The sequence below is a fragment of the Vombatus ursinus genome, unplaced genomic scaffold (assembly GCF_900497805.2).
Source record: "Vombatus ursinus unplaced genomic scaffold, bare-nosed wombat genome assembly UNPS02014812.1, whole genome shotgun sequence".
Classification (NCBI taxonomy): Eukaryota; Metazoa; Chordata; class Mammalia; order Diprotodontia; family Vombatidae; genus Vombatus; species Vombatus ursinus.
Window position 1 is genome coordinate 23,006,347 of NW_020954590.1, and position 16,199 is coordinate 23,022,545.

Below are 16,199 nucleotides of genomic sequence, written 5' to 3' on the forward strand. Positions count from 1 at the left end.
GACATATAATATATTCTACTCCAGCCTTTTACCTTTATCCTGTGTGTATCCCTCTGTTTCAAATGAGTTTCTTGAAAACAACATTATTGTAGGATTGTGGTTTTTAATCCATTCTACTATCCATTTCCATTTTATGGGAGAGTTCATCCCATTCACATTCACAGTTATGATTACTATCTGTGTCTTTCTCTCCATCCTATTCTGCCCCCCCCATTTATACTTTTCTTTGTCCTTTCTCCCATTCCCTTCTCACTAGTGTTTTGCTTTTGACCACTGCCTCCATCAGTCCACTCTCCCTTTTATTAGCCCCCTCCCTTTTCTTCCTCTTTACACTTACTACTTTTTTTTTCCTTTTCTTTACTTTTTTTTTATTCAATCTCATGATTTATTGAAGAAAACTATTCCATACATGGAGAAAGAAGGGGACTGGCCCCTGGGACATGTAGGGGTACCTGAGGAGAGTAAAATGGAAGAAGCTCCTGGACTTAATCAGAGGTCATTTGTAGAATTCATGTTCTTGCTGATCCTTCATAATGACTGTTTTGTATGCCTTCTCAAAATCTTTGACCAGCACAATGTATCAATTATCATGAACAGCTAATATTCCACCCTCCTGACAGATAGAATTAATATCAACTCCAGAAATCCTATCTGGGCAGGCTACATAATCTTCCAGACCAACCTCCTCTGAGAGGTTCATCTTGCTGGTGATAGTAGAAAAATTAATCTTTTCTGTTGATGATTAGGCAGTAGAAACTCAATCTTACAGTAAAGCTGACCAGGCCTGAGTAAGGCAGGATCCAGTGTGTCTGCCAGATTTGTGGCCATGATCACCTTGACATTGACATTCTGGTCAAATCTATCCATATGATTCAAAAGCTCAAGCAGGATCCTCTGAACCTCATGGTCATCCCCAGTTTGGGCATCAAATAGCTTGATAACAATGGCATCAATCTCATCAATGAAAATGATGGCAGGTGCATTCTCTTTGGCCAAGTGGAAAACATCCCGAATTATTCGAGTTCCCTCACCTAGGTACTTCTGCACAAATTCTGAACCCACAACAGCTGCACAACCCTGATAAATGCAGCTGTTGTGTGATAGGCCACAGCTTTTGCCAACATAGGCTTTTCACAGCCGGGGTCTGTACATAAGGACCCCTCATGGTGAGTCAATTCCAACCTGTTTATAGAGCTCAAAGTGGGTCAATGGGAGTTCCACAGCCTACCTCACCTACTGCTTCTGAATATCCATGCCACCAATATCAGCATACATGACATGAGTCAGCAACATGATGCAGATATTAGCTTCTGGGGGCAGAACATCCACCAGAGTATTGCCATGTTTGTGGAGGACCAAGGAAGCACTGGGGTGATACTTTCTGGGTTTTCAGAGGTCAGTAAGAGAGGGTGAGATCAGCTTACTTCTTACTCTGCCATCTTGGTTCCCAGAAGTGGAACTCCAAGACAGTTTCTGAGGTCTTATAATGAAAACTGTTGTCCTCCTCCGGAGAAAGAACTGATGGTCTGAATACATATCGAAGCATATTTTTTAACTTTCTTTTTTTTCTTTCTTTCTTTGTTTTTTTTTTTGTTCTTTGTTTTCTTTCACAGTGTGGCTAATATGGAAATGTGTTTTCTGTGACAGCACATGTTGCCTTTTAAGGAGGGCAGAGGAGAGGAAGCGAGGGAGAGAATTTGGAACTCAAAGTGAAAAAAAAAGAATGTTAAAATTGTTTTTATATGTAATTGGAAAAATATATAATTTTTAAAAAAAATTATCAAGACATCAAAAATAATAGAACCAAGGAATAATGTAAGGTATTCAGCTATAGTACAGTTTCACAGAGCAGCAGTGGAGTAATACAGTAAAGAAGAGACTGAATTGGGGGAATTGTTGGGGATAAGGTCAGAAAGATAGTTTAGATACAATTTCTATGAAGCCCTTAATGCAAGGTTATAGACCTCAACTTGTGTACTGTACCCAGTGGAAAATCACTGAAGTTGTTAGAGCAGATATAATTATGGCCAGATTATTGAGGACTGAGGATTGAAGAAGCAGTATAGGATACTGGCTAGAGAGACAGCCTAGTCACACATAAGAAATAAACTGGCTGTGTTACAGTGACCAAGTTACCCAACTTCTCAGTGTTGTAGGCAACTAAGGCTATAAATTACAGTGCAGTTGTCAACTGTATTGGTTACAGGAGATTCTTTACTAGTTTTCTTTATTGTTATCCTGGATCTGTCATTCTATCCCCCCAAATAAAAAAATAAAAAAGAGTGAGTGGGTGGTAAAGCTGCTGGTATAGACTTCATTTTAGGGAAGTTTTATTCAAATAATGTTTCAGGATCAGTAATCTGGTTATTATGGAAGTGTTTGTGTAGAATAGTTGGGAGGAGCTATGGCACTGAACATTTAGGAAGGACATCTGGGAAGCTATTAGATTAAGTGTGGTATGAGTTTATAAAGGAATAAACTGGATGGTAAAAGTGGAAGTGGAAAAGAAGGAAAAGACAGATATAAGAGAAATTTCAAAGGAAGAATTCATATAACTTGGAGAATTCGTAGAACTTACATCTGAGACTGATGAAAACAGAGAAATCAAAGGTAGATACAATATTTTGAGCCTAAATGCCTGGTAGACTTATAAGACTGTTGGGTCAAGCAAGGAGGTTAGGAAAAGAAGTTGGTTTAAGAAGTAAAATAAGAAAGCTGGTTTTATATATGTTGAATTTGAATTCTCTAATGATGAAGTATATCCAGAAGCTAAAGATATGGGAATAAAGTTCAGGAGAGAGTATGACAGGAAATGGCTTTGGGATGCATTTTTTGTAAGGGTTATAATTAAAGAATTAAAGTAATGAGGATTGATGGGAACAAAGCAATAATCATCAAAACTACTGAGTACTGGTTAAAAAATTTGAAAAGTTAATCAATGTAAATGGTTAGGTAAGCATCTGATAGGCATGATTTGAAAGCAACCAAACAATCACCTAATGCTCAATAAATCTAAAGTTCCAACTACCAAAGGACTCTGACAAAATATTGTTGGTAAGACTAGAAAGCAGTAGATGGAAATTAGGAATAGATGCAGGGGAGGGATTTTAAGCTAAACAATAGATGTAGGTGATTATGAAAGAAGAAATTTATAATTTTTATTATATAAAATTGAAAAGCTTTTTTCATAAACAAAATCAATGCAGCTAAAATAAGAAGAGAAACTGTTAAATGAGAGGAAATCTTCATAACAAGTATCTCTGATAAAGGTCTAATTAGACATTAGTAATTCCCCAATAGATAAGTAGTTTTAAAGGGTATTAACACAGTAGTTTTTCCACAGAAAAATTCAAGCTATCAACAATTAGGATGAAAGAATGCCAGAAATCACTAATAATAAGAGAAATAAAAATTAAAACAACTCTGAGACACATCAGATTAGCAAAGATGACAAAAGATTAAAATGGTAAGTGTTGGAGGGACTTTGGGAATATAGGCAAATTATGGGTGGAGATGTGAATTAGTCCAATTGTTTCAGAAAGTAGAAATCATATTTCAAGAAGTCACTAAACAATAAGTACCATTTGGCCAAGTAGTACAGTTACTAAACATTTAACCCAAGGAGATTAAAAACAATCAAACAAAGGAAACTAGCCATTCATTACTAGGCATTAAATATATTATGTATATGTGTGTGTGTATATATGCATATACACTGTAGCACATATAGAAATATATGTTATATATACATACTGTAGTGTATATAGATATATAGACATGTGTATATGTGTGTGGTAACCAAAAAAAATGGAAAAGAAAAACAGATGGCCATGATTGGAATATAGCAGAGCAAATTGTGCTATATTTGTGCCATAAGAAATGACAAATAAGATGAATTCAGAAAAACTTGGGAAGATTTGTGTGAATGATAGAGATTAAAATAAACAGAACTCAGAGAAAAGTTTAAATGATGACCACAGAAATATAAAGGAAAAATATCATTGAAATGATGATCAATGAAGTGACCAACTATTGTTTCAGAAGACAGAGTGAAGCAATAGTTTTAAATGTGAAATGAGGCATATATTAATACATGATCAGATGTAACTGATGTGTTGATTTCTTTTACTTGGCTATTTCTCACAAGAGTTGGTTGTTCCAAGGGGTGGTGAAGACTAAGAAAGGGAAATGATATTATTTTTAAAAGAACGTTAATAAAAATCTCTTTAAAAAAAGAATAGATATTAGAAAGGAAAAAAGCTAAAGCCATAGAACAAAGAAGATTGAAATTTAGTGTAATTACATTTGTGGTGGAAGCATCAAAAAAGATAGATAAAGACAAGTTGAAGATGTAGGAAGAATTACTAGTTTGGTGTAATACCATGAAAAACATATCAGAGGAAATTTCAAAAAAGGGGTGGATGAGCCCACAGTGATTATGTATGTGTGTGTGTGCACATATATGTGTGTGGTGTGGAAAAACACAGACAGAAGGACCGAGAGAGAAAGTGGTTTAAAAAAAATGAAAAGTCATGCATGCTTCCCACCCCTGTTCCCTTTAGGTATGGGATCATAATATGATCAAATCAACTCTTCTATTTTTCCTGATAAGGTTGTTTGATCTTCTCCCCTATTGCCACCACTGCCAGTAATTTTCTGGATCAAAGTATTTTTTCCTAGCCACCATTTCTCTGAGCACCTTGTTTTGTCCATTAGAATATGCATTCCTTGATGGCCGGGTCTCTCCTTTACTTTTGTATTTTTATCCCAAACAGTGCTTGACATTTATGCGTTCATTTATTCATTCAAAACTAAACAAAGGTTATTGGATCTGGCAGTTAGAAGAACCTCAGCAGCTTTTAAGAGTTCAGTTTTAGTAGAATGATCAAAATGCATATCAGATTATAATGAGCTAAGGAGTGGGCGAATAACACAAAGTAGAAGCAGGAGGCATAGACTTCTAATTGAAGAAATCTGGCAGTTCAGGTAAGCATAATCATAGGCTGGTAGCTAGAGGAGACACTGGGCTCATGCAAATTATTAGTATTGTTTCTTCAGAAATTAGGGATACTTGTACATTTTTGGAGGAAGAAAGGAACTAGGGGGAAAAATTATTGAAGATGGTAGAGGTGTAATAATCAATGGAGTATAACCCTAAAAAATTCAGGAGCAAATGGGCCAAAATGTAAAGTTGGAGGGATTGGCCTTGAAAACAAGGACTCCTCTGCCTCCAATACCAGAAGGAAGAGAAAGGGAATGGGTGAACATAGATATTTTAATGTGGAGAGGAGGGTGGTCTCCCTATAGGATGCTGAACTCAGTAAAGTATGAATTAAAGTTATCTCAAAAATCAAGATGGGAAAGTGTTTGAAACTAAAGGAAAATAGAAAAGGGCCATAACTTCTGTTGGTAGTACAATCTATCCAGGAGAATAACAATTTGTTCCTATAGGATGGTGAAGCCTTTTATTTGTTAATTTATTTATTTACTTACTTATTTAGATGGATTTAAATTGAACTATAGTGAAATGTCATCTAACAGTAGGTATGACTCTTAACACTTTACCCTAATAGCATTTGTATTTACATGCTGTATACTACTTACAACCATGCTTAGCATGGAACATTATAAAATATAGCAAGTTCACACATAATACTCACGTATACATACTTTAGTATTTCTTGCTAATATTTAGAATCTCTGTTTCTACAGTACACCACTCAAGAATACTTTTAATAGCACGCTGATTTCAAATAGTGATGATGTTTAAACTTTATTTTCTGAGGTTTATTTGCAGTGCTGTGCACTGCTAGAAACAATGATTTTGCTGAGAAAAAATTGCCAGAAAAAAGTTAAAAATACATTTTCATAAAAAAGAGAACATATTATTGATAAATACATCTAAGTTTGTAGATTGGTTATTTCTCAGAGGTTATTTGGGGTCATAATTGTAAATCTCATTACCTTGCTTGAAGGAGGTCTCTTTTCATTATTACGGTGCTGAGGTCCATATCCCTGAAGCTAATTGCAAGGTATAGCTGCAGAGTTCTAATTGTTTGCCATCAAAATAGCTGTGTAAGCTTGATTAACAGTGTTCAGCAACATTCATAATAGTCTAAACCTGGTCCTGCATAAAATAGAAACTGGGAAAAATCAATAAGATTTAATAAGATCAGGAACAATCACTTACAATAGTACATCAATCACACAAAGTAATAGGTGCAGGATTTGATAGGGTCCTGAACTGCCTGAGAGATTCATAACCAGTACTCGTTAATGATTTGTTCATTTGCATTTTATCAATCCAGCTACAGCTGACAAGCAGAAGGAGCAGTAAGGAAATATGTTGACTTAAACTCATCAGCTTTGCAATTAAAAAAATAACAGATAATAGTAAATGTCTTGTCATATGGAAATCAGGTGTTGCAAAGATGTAGGCAATCGCCTGCTCTTTGCCATAAGCCTCTGTTAGATTTACAGAATACAGTGGCTAATGGTGTCCCTGTGGTCACCAGAAAGCTTCATCAGGTTAGAGAGAATGTACAAGAGAATATAAATTTTGCACCCCTATATACCATGATTGCATAATAATATTTAATATGTAATGTGCAGATTCCCTTGTCTTTATCCTTTTGAAATAAATGAAACCCTTGGCAATGCCTTAGGCAAAACTCCTATCAAATGCTACAACAATCATAATGAGGTGGCTTTCTGGTGATTATTGCTTATCATTATATCCTCTTTCTGCTAATTTTATGACTTTATAAAGTAATTATGCTGTATTTACTATCTACATTTAAAAGAAATAAACCTTTTGGAGAGGTAAAGAAATGGATCAAATAAAATTGCATAAACAAATTTCTGGTTCTGAATAAATGCTATTCAGGAATATGAAATAACAGAATTGATTACCCTATAAACATGGAAGGCATAATGAAAAGCTTCAGCTATGTCTAGGAGAAGTCAGATGAATCCTGCTTAAGGAAATTCACACAGGTATCATAGGTTTTCTATAAAGAGAATGATATGAATGGTGAGTAAAATGTCAGAAGCTGGTGGTGGTTCCATCTAAAATGTGGATTAATTAACCTCTGTCCCAAACTACCATAAACAACATACTCCCTCAGAGAAAAAAACAGACTTCAGCCACTGTGGAGCTTTTTTAAATAGGTGACTCCTACAAGAAACAATTCATTTGATTTAAAACAAGGAATAGATAAAAGCCCATTATGGAAAACTTGATGACTTTCGTTTAAAATAATATGTTGGTAATAATTAAAGTTCACAATTATTAATGTATATATATGTAAATGCACATAGCAATGCATATATACACATACACATGCACATATGCATATGCAGATGTTTATATTCACACTGTACATGTTTACATGTAATGAATATATGTGTAATATCATGCATGTATACATAATGTATGATACATGCCTACTGTATCTACTGTCTCCATGCATTTTTCCATGTATTTGCATTGGTGATCCCCTTTGTCTGGAATGCATTCCCTTACCACCTCCACTTCTTGGAATCCCTGCTTTTCTTTGAGACTCAGTTCAAGGGTTATTTTCTGGGTGAGGCTCTTCCTGGTCTCCCCTGGTACTTTCCTCTTTTCAAGTTACCTGGTACCTGTTTTATATGTGTTCTGCATATATCCATTTATGTGCATTTGATCTTCCCCATTATAATTGGAATATAAACTTTTAAAAGACAAGGACTCTTTCATTTGAATGACTTTATATCCCCAGAGTCTAGGACAGTGCCAGCACATAGTGGGCACTTAATAAATGCTCACTTGCTTGACTGATTGATTGAAATTCCTTTCTAGCCTTCTTTCACCTCACTCCCCTAGAATCTATTCTACATTCCAAACAAAAGAGGGCTTTTAGTAATTCCATGACCCGGATATTCCATCTCTCGCCACTTTCCCACAAGCTATCATTTGTTTGTTTTTGTATCTCCAGCTTAAGAAATGCTTGTTTCTTGTAGGAGTCACCTACTTATTGTTATTGCTTTATTATTATTAATATTGTTATTATCAGTTTTAAAGATGAGGGAATAAGGGGTCACTTAGGATGGGAGATTTCTTGGGCTTGTTTGCCTAGTAAGTGTCAATGCTGCAACTTGAGTCGAGGACTGATGACTCCAAGTTCAGGTTATGTGCCACTACACCATGCATCCTCTCTGAAACTGCATTGCTTTTGTTATATTCCTAGCACATGGGGCACACTGAAGAAACAGAGTTGATGTCTAGTGTAACTTTATTGATTTACTGAGTGAAATGAAATGCTCTGAAGACAGAAGGGGAGGGTAAAGGAAAGAAGAATACATCACACACATACCTTTCATACATACCTCTTCCCTCCTTCAGGCTCTTTTCTCTCTTTGAGTGTTTAGTTTCTGTGAATGGTTTGGGCATTTAGATGAGTTTTGCTTAGGTAACAATTATTATTTGGTAAAAAGACCAAATAACCCATGAAGGACTCAGTTCAATGATTTTCACAAACCACAAGGCAAACAAACAGCACATAGCTGAGTTATTTTCTTTTGGAAAAGTGGAAAAGTGGTTCTACCATGGACAGGAAACAAAGGAAATCTATGCTATATAGGGTTAATCACTGTAAGGCTTTCTCTGTAACAGATTACCCGGATTATAGAAATAACTTTATATCCAGCACTGACCTTTTTGATGACATTTGTTTGAAAGGGCTTTTAATTGTTTGGTAGAAATAATTGTGGATTTTCTTACACAAAGGGGTGTGTGTGTGTGTGTATGTGTGTGTGTGTGTGTGTGTGTGTGTACACTAAAGGCTGTTCTGTCTAGAAGTTAGTGGTGTAGGACAGGCAAAACTTCTCTGTATAGTCTAAGACAGCTTTTCAGGGACAAAGAAGTTCAAGGAAAAGGGGATTACATTTATTGCTTTCTTTTGTTTTATTCCTTTAGTTAATAAGCCTGTTCTTCTGTTCAGTTGTTCCATAAGCCTCATTGCTTGCAAGAGTAGTATTGAGGTATAGAGCAAGAAACAGAAGAGTGAGCCTTAGAGAGACAAGAGCCAAATTCTGACACTCATGAAGGGCTGAACTCCATGTAGGGATTGAAGGAATAATGTGTTAGCAGAAAAGGAACACAAAGACTGAATTGGGGCCATGTGAGCTCAGCTCTGAGGTCCTGAATGATGTGTTATGTCCATATTTATTTTAAAACCCATTTAAAATATTCATCATTTTTAAATCACCAAGATTTCCCAGAGTTATCATTCACCCTCTATCTCATGGGAAATCATCCCTTGTAAGAAAACACAAATTTATTTTTTTATTTAGTTTTTTTAATGGTAACCCTAATACTGACAAAGGTCTCATGAGTTACAAATATCATCTTTCAATGCAGGAATGTAAACAGTTCATCCTTAATAAGTCTCTTATGATTTTGTCTTTCCTGTTTACCTCTTTATGTTCCACTCGAGTCTTGTATTTGAAAATCAAATTTTCTATTCAACTCTGGTCTTTTCATCAAGAATGCTTGAAAGTCCTGTATTACACTGAATGACCATTTTTTCTCCTGCAGGGTTATACTCAGTTTTGCTGGGTAGGTGATTCTTGGTTGTAATCCTATCTCCTTTGCCCTCTGGAATATTATATTCCATGCCCTGCGGTCCCTTAATGTAGAAGCAGCTAAATCCTGTGTTATCCTGATTGAGTTTCCATAATACTTGAATTGTTTCTTTCTGGCTGCTTGTAATATTTTCTCCTTGACCTGGGAACTCTGGAATTTGGCTACAATATTCCTAGGAGTTTTCCTTTGGGGATCTCTTTCAGGAGGAGATTGGTTGATTCTTTCAATTTCTATTTTGCCCTCTGGTTCTAAAATATCAGGACAGTTTTCCTTGATCATTTCTTGAAAGATGATGTCTAGGCACTTTTTTTGATCATGGCTTTCAGATAGTCCAATAATTTTTAAATTCTCTCTCCTGGATCTATTTTCCAGGTCAGTTGTTTTTCCAATGGGATATTTCACATTGTTTTCTAATTTTTCATTCTTTTGGATTTGTTTTACAGTGTCTTGATTTCTCATAAAGTCGCTAGCTTCCAATTGCTCTATTCTAATTTTTAAGGAAGTATTTTCTTCAGTAAGCTTTTGGACTTCCTTTTCCATTTGGCCAATTTTGGTTTTTAGGGCATTCTTCTCCTCATTGGTTTTTTGGATCTCTTTTGCCATTTGGGTTAGGCTATTTTTTAAGGTGTTATTTTCTTCAGTATTTTTTTGGGTCTCTTTTAGCAAGCTGTTGACTTGTTTTTCATGATTTTCTTGCATCACTCTCAGTTTTTCTTCTACTTCTCTTTCTTGCTTCTCAAAATCCCTTTTGAGCTCTTCCAAGGCCTGGGACTGATTCATATTTTTCTGGGAAGCTTTGGATGTAGGAGCTTTGGCTTTGTTGTCTTCTTCTGGTTGTATGTTTTGATCTTCTTTGCTACCAAAGTAAAATAATATAGTCTGACTCTTTTTTGTGCTGCTTAATCATGATCCTGGCCAATTACTTAAGTTTTAAACTCTTTGTTAAGGTAAAAGTCTGCTTCCAATGTGAAGAGTGTACTGTCCCAAGCTTCGGGGGTTTGTACAGCTGTTTTCAGAGATACTTCCAGGGACCTGTAAATTTTCGGTTCTTCCAAGGTGGTATGATAAGGGGCAAGGCGTTTTCTCTCCACCACAACAAGCTCACCAGTGCTCCTCCTCACCCCAGGACCGCCCCTCAGAACTGTGACCCAGATCAAAACATGAGCAAAGCAAGAGATTCTTGCTTCAGCACTGGCTGCTTATTTCAATTTGCACTGATTCAGACAAATCTTCCCATTCTACTCTGTATTCACCATATTTAAAATTTCTTACATAACAGTAATAGACCATTATATTTATGTACCGCAGTTTATTTTTATTCCCTGGTCAAAAAGCACATATTTTGTTTCCATTTTCCTTTCTACCACAAAAGTCATGCTGCCAATAGTATTTTGTAATTTATAAGGTTTTTCTGTGTGCCATTTACTTCCTTGGTGTATTTGAATACCAGTAGGTTGTGTGGATTGTGTGGACTGATATTTTAGTCACATTCTTCACATAATTCCATATTGATTTTAAGAATAGTTGGACTAATTCATTCAGGGCAGCTAGATGATACAATGGATAGAGTGTCAGGCCTGGGATCAGGAAGACTTATCTTCTGAGTTCAAATGTGCCCTCAGACACTTAGTGGTTGTGTGACCTTGGGCAAGTCACTTAACCCTGTTTGCCTCAGTTTCCTCATCTGTAAAATGATCTGGAGAAGAAAATGGCAAACCACTCCAGTAACCTTGCCAAGACAGCTTCAAATGGGCTCAGAAAGAGTTGGAAATGACTGAAATGACTTAATAATTACAACAACAAAAACAATTCATAACCCCACCAAAAGTACTTTAGTATATCTATATTTTCACAACTCCTTGAACAAATTCTATTTTCAGTTGTCCTACATACTGGATGTTTAATTTGTATTTCATTATTGTTTTGACTTGGATTTCTCTTATTAGTGATTTGGTATATTATTTCACATATTTGAAGAATATATGAGAATATATACTTTCATATATTTGGAGTAATCATATTAATAGTTGCAGTTCTTTGGAGAACTATTTGCTCATGTCTTTTTACTATTTACTATTATGGAATGACTTTTGATCCTATATATTTTGTTATTTGCCAATATTTCTTGGATATCAGACTCTCAGAGATTTTTTGGTACAAAGATTTTCCCCAACTGATTGCTTTCCTATTAATTTTGTCTGAGCAAAAACTTTTCAATTTCATAACATCATGAAATACCTACTTTATATTTTGTGAGCATTTCTTTCTTTGGTTACATCTATTTACTATAAATGATGACTATTACTTCCTTTTTTCCTTCTTCTTTTGTATGTAAAGTTGAAGTAAGTATAATAATAGCATCAACCTCCCAGAGTTGTTGTAAGCATCAAATGAGATAATAATTGTAACATGCTTAGCACAGTGCCTGGCACATAGTAAGCATTATATAAATGTTAGCTGTGGGGCAGCTAGGTGATGCAGTGGATAGAGCACTGGCCCCCGAGTCAGGAGAACCTGAGTTCAAATCCAGCCTGAGACACATAACACTTAACTAGCTGTGTGACTCTGGGCAAGTCACTTAACCCAATTGCCTCACCAAAAATAATAATAATAATAATAAATAAATGAATAAATAATTTTTAGTTATTATTTTTAGTAGTAGTATATTTAAAGTGCTTTGAAAACCTCAAAGTGCTATATAAATGTTAGCTATCATTTTTATTATTTCTGCTCTTATTACAGTGCTCTAACATATTTGAAGAAAAGTTCTGTGGAATAAAGAACTCTCTGGTTAAAGATAGTGAAGTTAAGGGGCAGCTAGGTTGCACAGTGGATAGAGTACCGGCCCTGAAGTCAGGAAGGACCTGAGTTCAAATCCGGCCTCAGACTAAACACTTGACACGTACTAGCTGTGTGACCTTGGGCAAGTCACTTAACCCCGATTGCCTCACCAAAAAAAAAGGGAAGTTGTTCATTCAATTCACACATTTTCACATTTTCTACCCCTCCAAAACTTTGATTAAGTCTGATGGGATTTCAGTAGGGGATTACAAAGTCAACAGCAGACTCAAACTCAAGCTGAACCTACCCATCCTCTACTCAGACGTAGGAAACTATGAGACTACCATTTCTAACCCTGCCCAAAAATAGCCACACTTAGAATGGATTGCAGACTCCCTGGGAATAGTTCTGCCATCATTTGGAAAAATTTCCGCTGCTATCTCTATTTGAATGCCTCTACTCCATAGATATTACTTAGAATTTTGACCCTCATGGGATCTCATGAAGTAACTCTTCTCCATCATATCATCTCTAGTATAGTAAGCCATGTTAAATTTCTAAATAATTGCTCTGCAGTGGACATATTGTCTTACATAGGTACACATGAACAAACCAGGAAATTAGTGGTTAATCTCATGTTACTCAGTTCAGTTTTATATAAATTCACTCATACGACAAGGTTTTTTATTATTATTATTTTGTTTTGTTTCTATTTAGTTATTTCTTGTTCCTCATTACTATTCCCAAGTTTGATTCAAGAACAGACAGATTCATACACATATATAAATACATATACATATGCATATAAAAGCATCTTTCACTCAATAATTTTGATCATTGGATTCAGATACTCCCATGTTATCATCATCATCATCATCACCATTGCCAATATTTATATGGTGCTTCAAGATTTACAAAACTCTTTACATATGTTCTCACTGATTCCTAACAACTCTGTGAGTAGTGCTATTATGCTCCTCATTTTTCAGATGAATAAAATGAAGTTTCAAGGCATTAAGTGATTTGATAGCTTTGTAAATGTTTTAGATAGAATTTGAACTCAGATCTAATCCTGGCCCCAAATCCTGAGTTCTATGCTACTTAGCAGCCTCCTAGAAGAGGAGGTGGCTCAGATTCTGTCCAGCCCATGTAGCCATCCACCCCAAATGTTTTTGCATCTTCCTTGCCACTGAACAGCTTCTCTTTACCTGCAACAACATTCTTCAGACAAGACCTCCAGAGATCATCCCCATCTTTCCTGGGAGTGTTAATTTACTCAGTTTCAGAACATTGACTACCCATATTGATAGCATTACTGAGTGTCCTGCTGCAGACCATGTAATGCTCTCCTACACATATACACACTTTCTTTTTTTTCCACTTTTTGCCCTACGAAGGTAATCAAATACATATTATTACTGCTTCAGAAAAATGGTGTGACAATCACTTTTCACTTACCTGTGAGTCCCTAGGACAAAACTCCCATCCCTGACCATTACTTCCCTATATAATTTGTCTCCCTCTGTTAAAATGCTGGCACCTTGGAGGAAGAGACTTTTGGGGTTTTGTATTTATATCCCCAGTAGGCACTGAATAACTGGTTTTTTATTCATTCATTCATACCATCCATCCATCTGTTCAATGATATAGCTTTTGCTTGCCTTTTCATAATATCTACCACAGCCAGATTCTTTTATTGTTATCTTTACACCAAACCTGAGAGAACTTAGCACCACCCAGAACACAAAAATGCCCCAGAACACACAGCATATACAGAATACCAGTGTACATTTGGAGAAATGTCCACTGTTCCACTGTGGCACAATATATCCTGCCTCTTTGTAGTACTCTAAAGCTCCACTCTGGTCATATTATGAGGTTTATTTCAAATGCCTGATATAAGAGCCTTGCTTCTCCCTGCTTTTATGTTTCAGCTACAAATCCCAAAGTAGGAGAAAGGTCAGCATATTACTAAATTGCTGCTTTATACCATCCCTGCACCCCATCTCAATTCAGCCCCTCTACTTTCATTATTCTATTTATAGAAACATCTTTTTGCAGGGGTCCCAAGATATCCCCTTTATTTCATACTGAAGCCCCTTTATTTTCCAGCTGCTTTTGTCTATGACTTTGTCTATGGAGTTTCCATGAATAAAATTTGCTTTCACACAAATACAAAATACCAGAGCTTACAAAATACCAAAGTTTATGTTCAGAACCTACAATTCCATGGTTGTCATAAATCTTTCACTAACAAGAATATCAATTTTTACCTCCTGAGATAGTTTCTATCTATGTTGTCTTGGGTTCCTCATTGTGATAATTCATTTGTATTGTTTAAACTTCCTTAGGAAGTAGTAATAGTCTGAGCCAGTGTCTGTTCCTTTATTTATTTCCATTCTTTAGGATCTACAACCTATTTAAATAGGTTAAATTGTGTTTACCTGCTTGATTATTCAATGTGTTCTTATTTTAGTTTTTTTTTTTCTACTTTGGAATTTTTTTATCTTTATTCTAACAATATGACTGGTAATACAGAGACAACCTATTCAGAAATGACTCACCTATAACCAACCAATCATTTCTTAACTGTCAAAATATAATCAATTTTACTTTTTATGATTATTTTGCATATCATATGCAGTGATATCTGACTCATTTCATAATATATAGAAATGATAATTTTTGTGACTTCCTGAAACCATTTTTCCAAAGATATTCTTCTTCATTTTACTTATGCTGCCTTTTCATTGAAGTCATCCACTACCATTTCATTCCCTATAACAGATAATAGTACATAACCTACAGTTATCTTCCTGGTGATGTTTTTTATTGCTTATTTTGAATACTTTAAGCTGGAGGTGACCAAGAACTTTATCAAATAAGGTTTTTGTCTTGCCTTTAGACAAGAGAAACCAATTGCATAAATTCTAATTGAAAACCTGTGAATTGGTCTTCTATTTAGCTAAAATGTTCTTACATCTTCTGATGTCATTTATAATGAGAATATCAAGATAGTTATGATTAATTTACTTGAGTAACATCTTCCACTGTTCTGTGACTGAGGATCTGACATATAGAGTGACAACATGTATTTAATGTATAACTAGACAGCTGATAAGAATTGTGTGATTCCACTCAGTCGGGTATATAAATGTATGTTACTCTATAGGAAAGTAAGAAGGGAAAGGGGAAAAAAAAGTGTGTGGTGAGAGAAGGGAAGTCAGACTGAGTGAGGTGGTGATAAGAAAGCAAAACACTAGTGAGGAAGGACAGGAAAATAGAATGGAGGGAAATACATAATAAGGAATCATAACTGTAAATGTGAATGGAATGGGCAGAATATATTATGTTTCAGCCAAAATGAAAAAAAAAAAAAGACAGGGGTAGCAATCCTGATCTCAGACAAAACAAAAGTAAAAATAGATCTAATTAAAGGAGATAAGGAAGGAAACAACATTTTGCTAAAAGATGCCATAGACAATGAAGTGTAACCAATACTAAATATGCATCAATGATATAGCATTCAAATTCTTAGAGAACTTAAGTGAGTTACAGGCAGAAATAGACAACAAAACTATACTAGTGGGGGACTGCAACCACCCGTTTCTGAATTTGATGAATCTAATCATAAAATAAACAAGAAAGAAGTTAAAGAGGTGAATAGAATTTTAGAAAAGTTAGGTATGATAGACCTTTGTAGAAAAATGAATGGAGATAGAAAGGAATATACCTTTTTCTCAGCAGTATGTGGCACATACACAAAAGTTGACCATGTACTAGGGAATAAAAA

At 35.4% G+C, this 16,199-nt stretch overlaps 1 pseudogene; it reads right to left on the bottom strand.

Moving 5' to 3' along the window:
• Positions 1–496: 496 nt before the first annotated feature.
• On the bottom strand, positions 497–13,902 carry LOC114053858 (annotated as a pseudogene).
• Positions 13,903–16,199: the final 2,297 nt, after the last annotated feature.